At 38.0% G+C, this 13,775-nt stretch overlaps 1 protein-coding gene across 5 annotated transcripts in view; it reads right to left on the minus strand.

Moving 5' to 3' along the window:
• The window catches only part of ST18 (ST18 C2H2C-type zinc finger transcription factor), a 205,937-nt gene that overhangs the window by 168,076 nt on the left and 24,086 nt on the right, over positions 1 to 13,775 (minus strand). For 3 of the 5 annotated variants that reach the window (XM_080578717.1, XM_080578713.1, XM_080578714.1), the window contains one exon: positions 10,525 to 10,660. The gene's annotated coding sequence lies outside the window, so the exon portion shown is untranslated. The other 2 variants (XM_080578715.1, XM_080578716.1) reach the window with 2 other exon arrangements.

Genomic DNA, 13,775 nt, shown 5'->3' on the forward strand with positions numbered 1-13,775 from the left:
TATGGAGAGGATGATCCTTGAAGTTATTGAAGCGCACCTGGGGGACAATGCAGTCATTGGTCCCAGCCAACATGGGTTCATGAGGGGTAGGTCCTGCCTAACAAATTTGATTTCCTTTTATGATAAGATCACCCATCTAGTCGATCAAGGGAAACCAGCTGATGTGATCTTTTTGGACTTCAGCAAAGCTTTTGACACGGTTTCCCATAGGATACTACTGGACAAAATGTCCAGCATACAGCTAAACAAAAACATCATACGATGGGTGAGCAATTGGCTGACGGGCAGGGCTCAAAGGGTTGTGGTAAATGGGGCCAAATCTGGCTGGCGGATGGTCACCAGTGGGGTCCCTCAAGGCTCCATTTTAGGGCCAGTCCTCTTCAATGTTTTTATAAATGATTTGGATGTAGGACTAGAAGGTGTTTTGAGCAAATTTGCCAACGACACTGAACTTGGAGGAGTTGTGGACTCGGATGAGGGTGGAAAGGCCTTGCAGAGAGATCTGGACAGATTGTAGAGCTGGGCCATCACCAACCACATGAAGTTTAGCAAAAGCAAGTGTCGGGTCCTGCACCTGGGGCAGGGCAACCCAGGGTATACGTACAGACTGGGCGACGAGACGCTGAAGAGCAGCCCAGCAGAGAGGGATCTGGGGGTTGTGGTTGACGGCAAGTTGAGTATGAGCTAGCGGTGTGCCCTGGCAGCCAGGAGGGCCAACCGTATCCTGGGATGCATCAAGCATGGCACTGCTAGTCGGTCGAGGGAAGTGATTGTCCCGCTCTACTCTGCGCTGGTGCGGCCTCACCTCGAGTACTGTGTGCAGTTCTGGGCACCACAGTACAAAAAGGACATTAAACTGTTGGAGAGTGTCCAGAGGAGGGCGACGAAGATGGTGAAGGGCCTAGAGGGTAAGACATATGAGGAGTGGCTGAGGTCACTTGGCCTGTTCAGCCTGGAGAAGAGGAGGCTGAGGGGAGACCTCATCGCAGTCTACAACTTCCTCGCAAGGGGGAGTGGAGAGGCAGATGACCTATTCTCTGTTATCACCAGTGACAGGACCCGTGGGAACGGTGTTAAGCTGAGGCAGTGGAAGTTTAGGTTGGACATCAGGAAGAGGTTCTTCACCGAGAGGGTGGTCACGCACTGGAACAGGCTCCCCAGTGAAGTAGTCACTGCACCAAGCCTGTCTGAATTTAAGAAGAGATTGGACTGTGCACTTAGTCACATGGTCTAAACTTTTGGGCAGACCTGTGCGGTGCCAGGAGTTGGACTTGATGATCCTTATGGGTCCCTTCCAACTCGGGATATTCTATGATTCTATGATTCTATGATACTAGAAAATGTTTGATTTGAATATGATGAATTAACTCTTTAAAAGAGATAATGATGAAGAGCATCAATCTCATTTTCCCAAAGTCTCAAATTGATAGCATTTAGGAGAATATTAAAATAAACAAACAAAAAGATCTCAATGTACAAACACTGATTTCTAAGACCTATTTCTCTACCTAATACCAGAGGATTATAGTATTCCGGTTATCATTTTTGCCTTCACGCTCTGGTGACATCCAGTTTCCCATAGCCTGAACACACTCCTATTTTGATTAACAGAGGACTAGACAAAGTCTCCATTATTTTGCTGTTCCATGTGTTATAACCCAGTATCTTTACAGGTCTTTATTCCTGCCCTGTTGTTGCATCAATAGCTGTGACTTCAGCTGCTCCTACTTACTCTGCTTCCCCCTGTCCTCCATGACCAGGAACAACCACAATAAAGTTTCTTCTCGCATTGAGTAGGACTGCTTGTTAAATTGCAAGGAGATAAGGAAATATTGTTCTAATATTTTCACTTCCAAACAAAAGTGCATCAGAATTTTTGATTTCTCTGACACACTTCTTTCTTCCTCAGCAAAAATGTTCACATCAAACTTCAGAGGAAAAGAACAAAGCAGCATCAAATCAAATCAAGGCATGGTTCATAATCCATACACCATCCATTCCCTACCAACAGCATTCAATATTCTGGCAGAGTACCTGTACTCAGTAAATTTCCTACATGTTAGGAGATATGACAAGAACCCCTCCCCTGAAGGGATCATCGCAGCATTCACAGGAGGTTCAGTGACCTGTATAAGCCAAATTTGATGTTTTTTCATTATTACCTGTGTGAAAACAATACTTTGTCTTAAAATGTGCAGCAGTATCCCTACTGCCTAACTGCAAGACAATCTCTTACATTTAGAGATTCGTTAGATCTTCTTAATAAACCGGTCTCACCTGATACACTGAAATAGGTGAGCTCACTTAGGAGGAAGAAGGTACTATTCACTTGCAAGAAAAATGTTATTTTAAAATTTCCTCAGTATTGCTCTACCTAAACGTGTGTTTGTTGTTGTTGTTGTTTCTTTGTTTTTCTTCTTCAGATTAAACAAGCCCTGCATTCTCAGAGTCTCTTCACAAGGCATATACTACCACCTCTGATCAACTTGGTAGCTCTCCACTGAACTCATTCCATTCATTCCAGTTGATGAATATCTTTCTGTCTTGTCTGGGTGTACCCAGAACTGGATGCAATATTCTAGATGTGGCCTAATTAGTACCAGCTTAGGGGAAATAATAATTTCCTTAAATCAACTAGCTATTTTTCTGTTAATACAGAAAATACAGTGCTCCATCAGCCTTCATCACTGCCAGCATACAGCGTTTAGCCCACTGTACACCAGGACAGTTATTAAACAGGACAGGTTCCAGGATAAATCCCCAAGAAACTCCACATATCACAGGCACAGAGGCAGAGTATGAACCATTACCTACTACCCTTTCAGTCTGGTGACCTCTCCAGTTTTATGCTCATCTAGTAGTCCATCCATCTACTCTTTAACACTAGACCTTGAACATGAAAAACTGTGGGAGACTGCTGAAAAACTTGCTAAATTCAAAGCAGATAACATCCCCTGCTCTCCTTAACCATGAATCTAGTTGTCATCATGTAATGCAATAGGGTTGTTCAGGAATTAAAAACTACTACTCTCAATCACTCTTTTATCCCTTCATTTTCTCAGAAATGGCTTCCAAGAAGAACAGCTCCATGATTTCCCCAAGGATGAAGTGAATCTTACCAGCCAGTGAGTCTTCACTGTTTCATCCGTATGGCCTTTTTTGAAGATGAGCACAATCTTTCTCCTATCACTTGGTGCCTTCTTCGATCTCTACAACTTTTCAAAGATGGTAGTGCCCTTGCAAAGAAATCATCCAGTTCTTTCAACACCCTTTGTGCAGCCCATCAGGGAACTGGATGTACCAAGTTCTTGCAAATAAATCCCAAATAAATCTTCATCTCATGTTGGTTGTTCTCCTCTTCTTTGAACCCTGCCTTGAGACATAGAGCCAGTTGATGATGACTGAAGTGAAGAAGTTTTGAGTATTTCAGCCTTACTTGGTTTTGCTTTCACTAAATTGCCTGTCCCATTCAAGCAGCAGGCACACATTTTGCTTCTTCAGCTTTTTCCTATCCATTTAGTGGTAGCAGCTCTTCCTGTTGCACTTGATGTGCCTTGCAAGTGTCAATTTCTGCTGAGCTTTTGCTTACCTAATACTATACTGACATGTCAGGTTAACGTTTCTCTATTCTTCTTTTGCAGCTTGAGCATGTCTCCATCTCCTGTATACTGCCTCTTTGTTCTGGAGATACACCACAGATTTAGCCAGTCTGATCTTGTGATATTTCTACTCTCATCTGCCAGATTCAGATTATTCTTGGCCACTTGTTATTCCAAGGACAAAAAGGGATGTTCTGGATTTCACAGAACTGAGTCCTGTACTTCTTTACATCAGGTGGTTTTACACAGTATACACTGACTTTATTCCTGACACTTCCTGATTCCCAGCATGAAGATCCTTGCTACCTTTCTCCTAAGTTATGTAGATCTGCCAGATTTATTCACTGCTCAGATCAAATGTTAGGAGATCTGATGTGTTCAGATTCAAGTGCCACATAAAACCATTAAAAAATCAGGTATGACAGAGGTGGTGTTTCCACTGGAGATGGAAGAAAGATTATAAAACCTGTTGTACTCAGGATACCAAAACTTGCCTATCCTCAAAGAAACATATGACCCTGCAAAATGATGCTGTCCACAACTGCAACATGAGCTCCAAAGGCGATCTTGCTGAACCAAAGTCTATAAACTCAGCCTGCACCATATTGGCAATATAAACTGCTGAAAACCTTGTCTGTAGTTTGATTCCAAAACTCTGTTCTATTTTGTCACATACTATGTGTAAGTATTCACATTTTCTGTGGTCATCTTTACCACCAGCATTATACCACCAGAAAATCTTTACTCATACATTTTCTTTGAAACAGTGTAAATCTGCAAGGAAAGTGGAATATTGTTTGACACATGCAATCATGTGATTAACACTTCTTTTGGAGCACTACTAATAAAATTATTTACAAGGAAAAAAAATGCAATATTTCTGTGAATCAGGTTCACAGGAAATGGCATGTGGTTCTACTCCATGCTGTTTAAAGCAGATAGTATTTTTTAGGACCATATTCCACATTCCATTCAATATTAATTAAATATTTTCTTAAATTTTAATGTCTAAACAAAATGCATGTCAATATGAACTTGTTGATACCTCCAAAAATATTAATGAGCTGCCAAGATTTGTCCAGAGAAACTTAGTAATATGTTCTGCATGTATTCATATATATATATATTCATATGCAAATCATAAGTATTCTGATAAAAAGTCAATACGTATAAACATAGATTAAAAGTTTTCAGAAAGGCACACGTATTTTTTTTGGACCAACAAAAAACGTGCATTTTTACTGTGTTGGGAAAACCTAGTACATACACCTCAATTTGAGATTTGCCCTTAAAGTACAAAAGGAAAAAATAAGACTGTGTGCTTGTTAAATATCGTAAAGCCTATTATTAACGTTCCCTGACAGTATATTGAGCAATCACAAACATAGACTATGTGAGCTCCTTTTGAGATAAAATTGTTATTCTACAGTTAGGGACAAATTCTATACTTAGGGTCAAATCCTCTTTCAGAATAGACATGTTAAAAACATAAAGGTCTTCAAAAAATGTTTAGCTTGTAACCAGATCGTGAATAAGTTCTACAATATATATATATATATATTTCTTATTTGTCTTACAGTTAAGCCGACAGAGTGAATTTTGACCTCTTAGAAATGCATAGTTATGAGAGAAATAATTCAGAAATTGTCTATGAAAAGGAAGTGATTTTCAGGGTTTCTAGAAAGCCTTAATTCCTTCTATACCTCAGTTTTAATGTTGAAATTATAAAGGTTACAGGTCCTCATCCTCAGGTCACCATCTACAATAATTTTTTTCTGGTATTGGGATATATAAGACACTATGTCTTGGGTTGAGCATCCTATTGACATCAGTGGGAGGTGAAGAATATCAAGAGGACATGAGAGTATAAAGTTGATTCTTGACATATGATAAAATGAGTAAATGAAAAACAAAAACCTAATATTTATTTGAGCTACACAGCAAAAAGGACAGGTAATAAATTCTCAACAGAACTTTAGGACAAAATGAAACAAAACAAAACAAAACAAAACAAACAAACAAAAAAACCCAGCTATGCTGCCCAGTCCAATATGACCAGGGAGAAGTACTATTATGGATCAAAACAAAATTGACTCTACATACATGCATCACGAAAATGGTTGATCCACCAAAAGTGAAACCGTTATATTGATATATAATACATCTTCACGAATTATACCAATCCTTTAGGCTGGTACTTTACTCCTCATATGGGTGAATAATATCTTCTTCCTCCTTGGGGAATTTTGAAGTTACAATTTCTTTGACAATGTTTATCATTCTAATTTATTGGCTCTAATTTATTTTAGGTTATTTTGCAATCTGCAGATTGATAACGTAATTACAAGTAAGGAACCTTAATTAACTCAATTTCTAGTGCAAACGCCACAGTGTCCTTGTTTATATGCAGAGATTTTTCACTAGTGAAGCTATATCAATTACAGATCACCACTGACTGAATTGAATTAGTGCTATTTCCATCTGGACAGAAGCTCACAATTTTTTGATACATGCTTAAGCAGAACACACAGCTTTATAGTTCAATGACAGTTCTTTCCATATCGGGTAGTGCAAAAATATTAGTCACCACTACACACACACAGACACAGACACACACACACACGGAGAAATCTATCCCTGATTTGGAAACAAACAAACACACACCATAAAACTTAGCTGTATGGTGATAGGATAATTGCATAGCTACTTTACAGAGAAGAATTAAAAAAAATAAATCATAGAGATCAGAAAAGAGGGGCAAAATGAGAATATAATGTTACTATACCTATAAGAATGTATGAGAGTCATATCACAATCAAGAAAATAATAAACATTAAAATCTAGCAAGAGACTGAGAACTTCAGTGATAAGATAGACCTTCTGTTCATTAATCATGAACAGCTCTGCTATAATCTTTTATATTTGGTCTGGATACAGATAAGAATAGCAAACTTCTAACATAACATTATACTTGATTGAAATACATGTTTCCAGCAACATTATTTTGGTCCCCGAATTTTGGGGTTTTATATCCCATATGTTACAGAAAAAGGCAGACCAGATGTTCATGAAATATAACATGTAAACAAACTTAATTGAAGCAATACAAATACTTGAACGTTTGGACTTTAACATCAACTGGCTAAAACCAGATTATTTAGTATTATAAGAACCACCTCAATCTTTGCACTACTTTTCAGTAAAGGCACTTGATGGGGAGAGCTCCCCCTCACAAGTTCTAATGAAGAGTACCAGTTACTGTAAATGAGTACCTTCACTGTGGCTCAGCAAAATATGATTTCTCACAACCTTTACACCCAGCAGAAACTCTGATGTATGTGAAAAAGTATATAGGAAAGTATTATGTGCCAAAATAGTATAAACATCAAAAATTTATCTGGGGAAAGAAGCTGGTTTTGACTTTGGCATTCAAATTTATCTACTTAAAACACAACCAAAGCCAACTGTGAAATCTGTAGTAAATGTTGTTTCTTCACTCCCCTTCAAATGAAAGGAATTGAACTGAATCAAAACCAAGCCTTTGGTAAAAATTTTAGGCTTAAAGTGGGAGTTGTCATTTCACACCCCATCACTCATATGTCTCCTGTTAGATTGGACCCTCTGTTATGAAAGAAACAAGATTATTTCTAAGTTTCCCTTGTTTCAGGGGAAAAAAAAAAGGGGGGGGGGGGGGGAACAGAAACGAGCCTGTACAGCTCTTGACGTTATCACTGATTCACAAATATTTCTATTGACTGCCAAAACCAAAATTTTACACTACATCTGTAAAGGGTGTTCTTTCATAAGAAATTCAACTGTACTGGATTGTAAGACCTGTATGTGAAGCTACAGTGACAAAAGTGGGGAAGAACATGTCACAGGCCAGATACACAAGAGTCATTTATCTCTATCTCCTTCCCACCTCAGTTTATGCTGTTGCTGCTTTAAAGTTATAAGGGAATTCTTTCCCTGCAGTAATCCATTCTTACAGCTCTCCAGACATTCGCACTTAGGCCATTTGACTCCAATAGCATACAACAGAACACCCTGTGAGAAAGGGTTGCTGTGTAGTACTTGTCACCTTTAAGTGCTTGAGAAAACATGTAAAATAAAACGTGTTTTTCAAAGATGCTGGATACTTTCCAACGCCTCTGTAATCCATTTAAAGAAGAGCATGGAAGGTAAGCAGAACAAGTGAAGAGAATTTTCAAAAATGTTTACAATTCATATAGTTCTATTCTCTCTTCTCTCTGAAGGAACTGGGAAAACTCTCCCTAAGCTCATAGACAGCAGATGTAAGTCAGCATTGAAACCAAAATATAACATTATTTTTATCTGGTGATAAAATTCTTAGGATTTTTTTTTTTAATATTCAACAATTAGAGTTTAATAGCAATGTAGTTTTCAAAGTACTTAGTACATTCCACAAGGAAACAGAATGGGAACATGCAAGTTGCTCTTTCTAGATCCACAAAAAGCAGTTCTGAACAGAAGCTTTTCGGAGATGAGCTTTTGCAGCTAATACGTGTTGAAGGATCTTTTCATGCACAGACTATACAGGCCGATTCTTTTCCTTGCTTTAAATCACAAAAGGAAACCGCGAGCAAACAATGGCTTTAAAAAGTGAAACAAAAGATAATTCAACTTTATATACAAGGTCTGTTTGCCTCCCTTACTCTCTGTGTTACACACACACACACACATTTATGTATATACAAGGAAAGGAAGACAGAAACTTTAAAACCAACACTTAATTTCAACTATCCAAATTTGCTACCTAAAATGAGAAAAAAAAAATCTTTTTTTTTTTTCTTTTTTAAATTCAAGTATCTAAAAACTTGTTTCCTGGAAATAATCCTTTCTCATAATTTACTACACTGCCATCAGCTAAATGCATTCGTTGCTGCAAAATGTATAATAAGTATTACACGTTACTTTCTGTAATAATTACACAAAATAAGCAACTTTTCATGAGCTATAACATGCTAAAATGCGTGTTGTTGCTTATATTCCTCTGCTTAAGCAGTCTGTCATTACCATACTGTCCCAAGTATTTTTAAACTGTCGTTTTGAAGAGGATGACTGTGAACGACTGTAAGCCTTTACCATTTTATTTTTAACGGAAAAGCTAAAAATCAAAAGTACAGAGTATAAATACACAAAGCTTTTTTACATAGCACTCCACTTCCATTTCAACACTCTGTACTGACCTCTACTGGTTAATCCTCTGTAGCTTTTGCAGTCTCTTGTTTAACTTCAGGGATAAAATAAACTCTTATCCCCCCACCTTGCTAACTTCTCTCTGACAGAAATTCAAAAGAGATCAAGCTTCCAACTATTTGTGGTAGCTTATACATAGGAGATGAGACACTACGGAAAATCATCATTAAAAACAACAACAACAACAAAACTAAGAGGTATAGAAAGATATTAAAATCAGAAAACTCCATGTTAACACTTTGGGTGTATTTTTTATGATTGAAGAATTCATCACATTTGTTTTATTTGCTGTCCCCTGTCCGTATCATTAGCTGTTTGGCATAAAGTCTGTATTTGTATTATACAGTACCCAGTGTCTGACCCATGATTAGGACCAGAAGTATTACTGCAACACAAATAACAAAGTTGTGAATATAAATTCATCATCTTCAATCATCCTCATTTGACAGACTTCTGCTTCAGAGAACATGCTTGTCTCTAGAAGCCTCTTCAGAGAAAACATTTGCTCTAATTAGGACGGAGCTGGCAGCTTATCTACCACACACCAGTGGATCAAAGTACAGTAGCAAGTTTGACATTATAAAAGTGTCACTGTGAATGCTTTGTCAAACCCAAGTCATTTCCCTGTCTTACTGGGAGCAGTGACATGGTCACCCTATCTTTTATATTACTATGTCAAGTTTGATCAATCTACATCCTAACTTTTTACAAGAAAAAAAGCCTTAGTTCTTTATGTGCCTTACAGTAAAAAGCAACTCAGGTTAGTCATAAATAACTAGCAAATTTTTCCATGCTCATTTACCAAAGAGCACTTTCATTGTCAGCAGCACCCATGGTGCAAAACTTTCCAATTTTAACAACTTATTTTTAGATTTCTTTGTTATGCAAGTATTCAAGTATGAATAACAGCTTTATATATCGTGAGAACTTCATTTCCTTTCACTACTCTATCAGTGACTCCAAACAATTTTTTTTTGTTTGTTTTTGGTAAGTCACCTGTTCTGGCTGAAAAAAAACACGATTGTTCAGTACCAAAACAATGAAGCTTTGTTGTTCTGTTGGTATACACACTAAAGCACATCACATATTGTTAATTCAGTTTCAGAACAGCAAGATGGCTATTATTCATGAAGCTATTTTGTGTAATAATGCACTTTTCTTCCTTTTTTCATAAAACCCCTTTAGATCCTAAACATAAACAGATCACTCAGATCATTGAGCCTGAGCCTATTATAAATAAATAGCTAAACTACATCTGTTCTTAAAAAAACAAAACAAACAAACAAAAAAAAAAACATAAAACAAATCTTCCATGACTTCTTGAACTCGCAGCTTTCAGATCTCTCTCCCTTCCTCTACTGCTGCTAAACCTTGCATCGCTGCATCGTAAAGCTGTCAGTACTTGGGAACACGAGCAACAAATCAGGGAAATCCAAAAGAGCCGCAATCAAGCAGCGCTTTCCTCTCGATGCCGGGGGAACGTGGGATGCCAGCACCCGCGTTTGCCCCGCACTGGCCAGCAGAGGGAGGAGAGGGGGTGACCGCACAGCCGCTAATCCCCCGAGCTACATCGCCCAGGAACCCGTTTGCTGTGGGTCCAAGCAAAACTACAAACGGCAGTCCCAGTTGTAATGTCTGGTATGAAAACCCGCATGATCTTGCCCACAAAATGCACTTTTTTTTTTTTTTTTTTTTTCCTTCTTACCTTCACCTAGGGAGTCAGTGCAGGTGTCCAGAAGGTCGCTGTCTCCTGGTCTTGCTGGGTTTACCACCGCTCCGGTTCTCGTGCTGCTGCTTCTAGGACCTGGCTGAAGAACTGGACCTGATCCGCCTATTCTCTTCTGTGTTAGAAAGAAAACAATTTGATGTTCTATCACTAGAACTGGGCCTTTGCTCAATGCATCAGAGAAGTACATAACTGTTCTGAGATTTGCAAATAAGTGTCTTTTTCCACAAGTGGGAAATAGAAAATCTAATTAAGACTTATTATAACTTACTAAGGAGTGAAAGACATTGATTTTCAATGAAAAAAAGTGTTGGCTGGATCACAGTGAAACCATCTTCTTTTCAAGAGACATTTTAAAGCGGTATTTTCAGTCAGTTCTGTGCAAAATATTCCACAACAGCCCCAATAACTTTTTTCCTTACCTCTGGTATCCCAGTGAGGTCACATTCTGTTAAAAACATCCTGTCAAGCTTGGTACAAAAGGGTTCCAAAGAATCAGAATGCAGAAGCTATGTAACTTGCTGACTAACTTTGCTCTGTGTTATTTACCAACCACACAAAGAAAATGCTGTCTATTCAAAACACAGTTCAAAACTCTCTTCACAGAAAGTGAGTGAACAAACAGTCCCATGTCCGATGCTGTAGTCACATCTCCCATGAGGCCCGGTGATAGCTCTGGGGCATGGGACGGAGTGACACCACCAGCACTCACTACAAGGCACTTCTGTAAACAACTTGTGTGTGTGTGTGCAGAGAAGGAGGAGGAGGAGGCGGGTGTCACTTTATCTTAAGATTATGCTGCATTTGCTTTATCATCTCTAAGCAGAACTTCAGACTTGCTTTGCCTACTGACTGCATTTGGTTTAGTACTTGGGTGATCTTTTCCTCTTTCTAACTTTTGTTTTCTTCCAGAAGGGATCTGAAAGGAATATCTGGAATTACCTTAGGATCTAGGCTTGGAACCCTGGAGCCAGGATAACCAGCAGAAACTAATTCAAATTCTTCCAAACCCATTACAGAAAGAGACAAGGAAATTCAATAGTTTACCTTTCATCACATCCAGCAAAATTCAAGACAACTGTTGCAAATATTTTGCTTTCATTCATGCCCTCAGTTATAAAAGACATAGCCAAACTTTATGTGTTCAGTATTACCGAAACTCAAAATAGGGATTCTGAACCCACATGGTGACTTTGCCTCACTATGCAAATTCATTCTTAAGGCAATTTGGGACTGTTATAAGAAACATAGAATGTTTACATTTTGGATTCTAGTTTGGTGATTTTGAGTACCCTTAAAATCATAAAACTCCATGAAAGTTTTTTGTTATTTTAAACCCATCTATTCTTTGGAAACTGCTAGCCAGAAAGCCATATTTTTCCAGACAACAGAAATATTATTTTCAGACCACTGTAGGAAGAAAAGTACCTTATAGACCCAGTGGTTCCAGTACAGGCCACTGGCCTCCACTCACGCAAACCAGTCCAATGCTTTTCTTTATGCTTGCAATAAATCACAGGCAACATCTATTTCAAGATGTGGAAAGATGAAAAATTGTTCTCATTGATCTCTTTGCACTTTCATTCTTTAACAATCCAATCAGCATTGGAATCCTCTTTCTGGCACCCAGTATAACCATCCAGCAGCCATTGCCATATTTGGAATTTTTATTTTTTATTTTACAACTTCCTAGTAAATGTTTTTTCTTATGCTTTCAAAGGGTCTAAAACACAGGGATTATAAAACACCTGTTGTGTGTATGTTTGTGAGAGCACAATGTGAGACTCAGTGACATTATGTTGTAAAATAAACAGTAGTCTGCTTTTCCTTTTGTGAGGTCTGATTCTGCAGTGTACATGTGTATTCTGATCCCATCCCATCAGGCTATGGGAGTAACAATGAATACCTTTATAAGCTTTTACAAGTTTACGACACAGGTTCTTCCAAAGCTTTATTCCAGGAATAAGGGTCATTAAAAGGAAGATATAAAAGATATTCAATTGTTGATATAATTTAACAATTGAACGACTCATGAACATTAATTGGATGACAATAATATAACTTTTAAAAATGCAAAGGTTTTCTAGAAATACACAAAACCGTAAGTTACCTAGTTGTATTTATTTTATCAATACATGAAAACAATGCTTTTAAAACATGAATGGTGACTGATCTTGCAAGTAGAATTGTCTAAGTATCTCTCAGGATTATTAAAACAAATGTGATTGTTTCTCAGGACCCAACAGACACCCAGTCTTGGGGCAGAGTCTACAATTGTGCCTTGTCAGGCAGTACCATGATCAAAAAAAAATCACTGAAAGAGACCTGCAAGTTTTCTTTGTGTTTTCATGTAGACTTTAAAAAAAAAACACAAGTTGTCCACTGATTTGTTTGTATTTTCTTTATTTTTTTTCCAAATTTACATTTGAAGATCTTCTCATCTAATTAAAATTAGCAATATACCGTAAGTACAGTATACATATATTCTTCTTCTTTCCCAATCACCTAACTATTCCACTTAATTGTCTGTATTTCAGATTCCTGTTTACTTAAATATTGTAGTATAGATTTGGGTGGTTACTTTCACAGCATCACCTGAGGTCAGAAAGTTTATAATCCATTTTATGAACTGAGAACTGAAGCACAAAACTACTCTGGCTCACGCAGGAAATCTATAACAAAGCAGAACCAACAGAAATTTGGCAATGACAGTGTCTCTTCATAGCTTCTACAAACATAGCAACAGTATTAATACCTGCAGTGTAGTCATTATTCAGCTTCACTATGGCTGCGGCTCAGCTCTCCATGATGCTACTGAAACACCTAACACTTCCATAACATTAGTCAAAAATCCAACATAAACACAGGTTTAGGTTCAGCTTTCAAACTTTTTGTGTTCCTCTCTGGCAGCCTTCCTCTCACTTTTAATGCCTGTCACTGGTTCCCAGAAATAAATCTTTGTGATACTCCTTGCCAGGCCTGGGTCAAGAAGGTTCTGTACATATCTATTAGCACAGTTAGATGTTCCTCTTAATCCTTTTTCTGAGATCTAGTACCTATTTTTATATAGGCCACAGCCATCGTGCAGAAGCGTATATGCAAGAGCAAGGTCTACAGAACATCAGGCGTCCTAAGTTCGAATATCTGACTCATTTTGTCTTCTCTTTTACTGATCTTGTAATGAAATTTCAAGTCAAGCTCAGATTCTGGGAGGTTCCTCCTAACTACCT

The sequence above is a fragment of the Anser brachyrhynchus genome, assembly GCF_964034855.1.
Source record: "Anser brachyrhynchus genome assembly, chromosome: 2".
In the NCBI taxonomy this organism is placed as follows: Eukaryota; Metazoa; Chordata; class Aves; order Anseriformes; family Anatidae; genus Anser; species Anser brachyrhynchus.